Source organism: Peromyscus californicus, unplaced genomic scaffold (assembly GCF_007827085.1).
Source record: "Peromyscus californicus insignis strain IS unplaced genomic scaffold, ASM782708v3 Scaffold_8__1_contigs__length_139910024, whole genome shotgun sequence".
In the NCBI taxonomy this organism is placed as follows: domain Eukaryota; kingdom Metazoa; phylum Chordata; class Mammalia; order Rodentia; family Cricetidae; genus Peromyscus; species Peromyscus californicus.
This window is the reverse complement of record NW_026294606.1, coordinates 29,740,447-29,746,446: the sequence shown is the minus strand read 5'-3', so window position 1 is coordinate 29,746,446 and position 6,000 is coordinate 29,740,447.

The window sequence follows — 6,000 nt, the reverse complement described above, 5'->3', positions numbered from 1 at the left end:
CACACAGAGACTTACCCAGCTCTGCCTACCAAGTGCTGGAATTACAAGCGTACGCTACCACTGCCCTGCTTTCCTATGGCTTGCTAATAGCTCTGACCCCCGGGCAACTTTATTTATTAACATACAAATAACATTTTAATACAAATAAAATATCACCATATTTCCCCTTTTCTATTTTAATAAAAAGGAAAAAAAAGAAAAAGCTTATAACTAATATAAGAAAAACTATATACAAAAGTACAATAACTATATACAATATATACAAGTAATAAATACCTAAACAATGTCTAGTCCATTTGTATTTGACAAATTCAGAGAAAATAATTTCATTATCTATCCTATTTTGGTAAGTCCAAAATGTATCCTAATTAATCTTCAACTATAACTAACTAACCTTCAACTATAACTAACTAATCTTCAACTCCCTCAGAGACCCAAGAAGGAAATAATATTAGCTAACAAAAATAAAAACAGGAAGTGCACATAAGCAACTTCCAAAAAATTTGTGAGTTGACAGAAACAGACAGCTGTCTGGACAGTCACCTGAGGTTTCTCCGAAGTGCTGGGGCATCATCTTCAGCCTATAGGCTTAGCATATCTGACAGACTCATTTGTGAAGTAGGATGTACACAAGGTCAACAGTTCAACCTCACATTGAATGAGAGTAGTCCATGTACCAGAAACACCTGAATTCCACTAGTGTCATGTCATGATTCAGGATTTTAAATTCTGGAATTGTTGATGGTTTTTTAATTCAGCTGTCCATTCTTCTTGGCTGTGTATATATGGCTTCATCTCAGCATCCCATTCTTCTCCATATCCCTCTATCAAATGCCAGTCTACTATTGAGAGGCGTGAGCTTAGTTACTCTTCAAGAATAACTGTTTCAGCTGCTGTTCCATTGCACATCAGAGGCCATCGGCCCACTGCCTGTTCAGCTGCCTTCGAAGAAAAGGGCACTGTACCTTTTTCAAATTGCGAAGGCCACTTCAGGGATGGTGCCATATTGTCCTGGCCTCTGAAGATGCCTTTTGATAAAGCCATAACCACACTTGTTTTGGCAAGAATCAGTAATCCTTTGTTTTATGTCCTGTCTGTCCATTTTGTCCTGTTGATTCGAGGATACTTTGTTGTCCAGTGGCTAACTTTTGCCACAATGAAAGTTAACTCCATATGCAGTTTCTTCAATGCCCATATTTTCTCTGAAGTAGATTGGTACTGCCAGGAGCCGACATGTCTCATAGTCATAACAAAAAAGAAAAATTTTCTAAGTTATTAAAACATTTTAAATGCCATATTCTGTAGATCTCTGAAGGGTTTGAAGATAACCTGTCTATCTAAAATATATCTACTCAATCTTGAAAACATACCTAATATAACTACAAGTTCTATTATAATATCTAACTACTAACTTTCATTTCTTTATATCCTAATAGTTGGTAATAACATTCAAGGATCAGAAAATTGCATTACATTGTTAGATGAACGGTACAATTAGAAAAATATATATAACATTTTCTAACAATATCAATTTCAATATATATAATTTGTATACAATATAAAACAATCCAATCCAATGTAAAGTATTTACATTTTTCTTTTCTTTTTTTTTTTTTAATAAGAACCTTAAATCTAATCTCCTTTGCTTAGCCTTTTTCCTAACCCATGACAACAACTTGTAACCAACCCCCCTAATCAATGAAAATTATCCCAGACCCAAAACCCATTAAAAGACTAAAAAAACCAACCGCCCCACACCACCTCTTTGGGAATGTGGGCGTCGTATTCTTGAAATTGCTTCCTGCTGGGTATGGGCGAAGGTATCTTTATCCTGAAAGACAAATTTTAGGTTAATTGTCAAATTCTAGGAAAGGTAAATATATCCTTCGTTATCCAGTCTGTGTATAATACCAAAATTCAGGGTTTATCTCAAATCCTTATTCAAGTAGTCTTTGAGACTGGATTATCTCAGCTAGCTCTTCTCAAAATTGCTCTGAGCACTTTGTAGTTCAAAGCTGATCTGTAGATGATGTTTGTCAGCTTAGTGATGTTATTATTGTCCACGTGGAATTGTTGTTGTTGTGGGGCCCCATCTTCTTCCTGGAGACTTCAGTTGATGTTAGGCCTAACCGTGATTTTCTGCAAAAAACTGATAAGAGACTCGAACACAAAGACTATATATGCGACTTTTTAGAATTAGTTAGTACTCTATATGACCATTTATATCTTAACAAAGTTTTAAATGTATATATATCTATATATATTGATCTTGTAAATTTTGATATAAAATTCATACTTTAAGAAAAGTTTAAAGAATCAGAATAGAATCAAAGAGTTGAGATTCGTAATAGAATAGTCCCTTAATTAATTTGGCTTTTCTCCTGTCCCATAGCAGAAGATGGCTCTTTTCCTCTGGCATGATACAGGGAGTTTGCATTTTCCTTTTAACAACATGCTTGAGTTTAAAGAAGGAGAGAGCCATTCTCCAACTCCAAAGTCAGCTTTAAATTTTAATTGAACTGGGACTATTAGAAGTTAAATAGTGTTAAATCTTTGAAGAAAAGCAGAAACAAACATTTAGGAAGACATAAAATTTTTTTAGATAACATACCCATACCCCTTTTCACTCTGTTTCTTAGGATAGATGATTTGTTCCTTTTCTTCAGTTGTCTCATTTGTCCAGTGTTCTTCAAATTCGTTAACCTTCATTCTCCTAAAAGACAAAAACAAAAACCTTTCCCCAAGGTTTTTTGGGGATGTTCCTTTTTGACAAGTTATCTGATTAAATGAAAAGGCATGTGTTACTGGTGTAAGTTAGTTTAAATTGGATGTTTACGATAGTTGATGAACTATCACCTCCTCTAATTAAGAGGTCTCTCTTGTTCAAATCGAACCTTTATCAATTTTGATGGTACCCACAGCTTATCTTCTCCTGTAGAAATAAAAGCAAAACCTCGTCCCCAACGTAACACATACCCTGGTTTCCATTCTGAGGTCAGCACATCCTTAAAGTATATAGGTTGATTTAATTCTGTAGTTTTTTCTATTATCCAATGTCTCTCTGCAGCTGTTGTTCCTTTCTCATTGGCATTGAGAAAATTCAAAGTTAATAGAGCATTATGTAGTCTATTTCTGGGGGTTTTTGTTACTCCTTTTTGTTTATTTAGCATATCCTTTAGAGTTCTGTTTGATCTTTCTATAACTGCTTGACCTGTAGGATTATGTGGTATACCTGTAACATGGTTTATATTATAATAAGCAAAAAACTGTTTCATTTTAACAGAGACATATGATGGAGCATTATCAGTTTTGATTTGTGCAGGTATACCCATAATGGCCATAACTTCTAGCAAATGAGTGATTACAGAATCAGCTTTTTCAGAACTCAAAGCAGTTGCCCATTGAAATCCTGAATAAGTATCGATAGTGTGGTGTACATATTTCAGTTTTCCAAATTCTGCAAAGTGAAACACGTCCATCTGCCAGATTTCATTCCTCTGAGTACCCTTTGGGTTACATCCTGCTGGTAATGGTGTTTGATTGTAGAAGGAACAAGTAGGACATTTCTTTACTATTTCTTTGGCTTGTTGCCAGGTTATGGAAAAATCCTTTTTTAAACCTTTACTATTTACATGATGTTTTTTATGAAATTCTGAGGCCTCCAGCACATTTCCTATCAATAATTTATCAATCTCATCATTGCCTTGTGCTAGAGGGCCTGGCAGACCAGTATGGGATCGGATGTGAGTTATATATAAAGGATGACTCCTTTTTCTGATTGTATCTTGTAATTGAATAAATAATGAAGTTAATTCTGAAGCATCATGGATAAATTCTGCAGTCTCAATATGTAATACTACTCTTTCAGCATACTGAGAGTCAGTTACTATATTGAGAGGTTCTGAAAAATCCATTAATACCAACAGAATAGCATACAATTCTGATTTTTGAACTGAATTATAAGGACTTTGAACCACTTTACTTAAATTTTCTGATTTGTAACCTGCCTTTCCTTGTTTGTTGGCATCTGTATAAAATGTACGAACTCCAGATATGGGTTTTTTCCTCACAATTCGAGGCAAGATCCAATCAGCTCTCTTTATGAGATCAATTCTATTGCTTTTGGGATATTTGCTGTTAATTTCTCCCAAAAAATTACTACAAGCTTTTTGCCAAGCTTCATTTTCTATCCATAATTTTTCAATGTCCTCCTTAGTTAAAGGTACGACAATTTCTGCTGGGTCTATTCCTGCTAATTGACGAAGTCTCAATTTTCCTTTCCAAATCAAGTCAGAGATTTTTTCCACATAAGTTTTTAATTTTTTATTTGGTTCATTTGGTAAAAATATCCATTCCAATATAATATCTTCCCTTTGCATTAATATTCCTGTTGGGGAATGCCTAGAAGGTAAAATAACCAAAATGCAGTCCAGCTTTGGAGCAATACGATCTACGTGCCCTTCATGTACTTTCTTTTCTACCAAGGCCAATTCTTTCTCAGCTTCAGGTGATAATTCTCTTGGACTATTTAAGTCCTTATCACCTTCTAAGGTTTTAAACAAATTATTCAGTTCATCATTTTTTACCCCAACAATAGTTCTTAGATGAGAAATGTCTCCAAATAATCTTTGAAAGTCATTAAGAGTCTGTAGTCGATCTCTCCTAATTTGCACTTTTTGAGGTCTAATTTTTTGAAGTTCTATTTTATATCCTAAATAATTAATAGAATCTCCTCTTTGTACCTTTTCTAAAGCAATTTGTAATCCCCAGCAAGGCAAAATTTTCTTTACTTTTTCAAACATTCTTTCTAAAGTATCTGCATTTGAATCAGCTAATAAAATGTCATCCATATAATGATAAATTATAGATTTAGGAAATTTTTTACGTACCACTTCTAATGGCTGTTTTACAAAATATTGGCACAAAGTTGGGCTATTCAACATTCCCTGTGGGAGAACCCTCCATTGAAATCTTTTAACCGGTTGAGAATTATTATAAGTAGGCACTGTGAAAGCAAATCTTTCTCTGTCTTTTTCTTGTAAGGATATTGAAAAGAAACAGTCTTTTAAATCAATAACTATGAGAGGCCAGCCTTTTGGTAACAGAGTAGGTAAAGGAATTCCAGATTGTAAAGAGCCCATTGGCTGAATTACTTTGTTAATTGCTCTAAGGTCTGTTACCATTCTCCATTTACCAGATTTTTTTTTTTATAACAAATACAGGAGAATTCCAAGGGCTGGTTGATTCTTCAATATGATGAGCATTTAACTGTTCTTCCACCAGCTCTTGTAAAGCCTGGAGTTTCTCTGTTGTTAAAGGCCATTGCTGAACCCATACAGGCTTGTCTGTTGACCATTTTAAAGGTAGAGCTGTTAATGTTTTTGGAAGATTATCAGTTGTTGTGCCCTGTTCTTGTATGACATGGATGGCTGGTGAGCACTCATTAGAATAATATCTTTTAATATTTCTCTCAGAAACATGTACTAATTTATGATTTGTTTCTGAGATTGGAGGGATATTAATCTGAGTATTCCATTGTTGTAACAAGTCTCGACCCCCACAGGTTCATAGCTATGTTAGCCATATATGGTTTTAATTTTCCTTTCTGTCCTTCTAGACCTATACATTCAAGCCATCTTACACTTTGTTTCACTCTAGATAATGTCCCAATTCCTAAGAGTTGAATGTTTACCTCCTGAAGAGGCCAAGTTGGATGCCAAAATTCTGGTGCAATTATGGTAATGTCAGCACCTGTGTCTACCAGACCAGACAACAAAACACCATTTATTTTTATTGTTAGTTTTGGTCTTTGTTCATTAATAGAAGTTTGCCAAAAAATTTTCTTTATGTTTTTTCCTGTATTTCCTATTTTATCTGTTTCATCATCTCGACTAACATGATTTATTCCAATAGACATTTGGTTATTTAGTTGCTTTGAGTAGGGGTTTCCTCTACAACTGCAGGAAAGGTTTGAACTGGATTTACTGTGGGGGCCTGCCT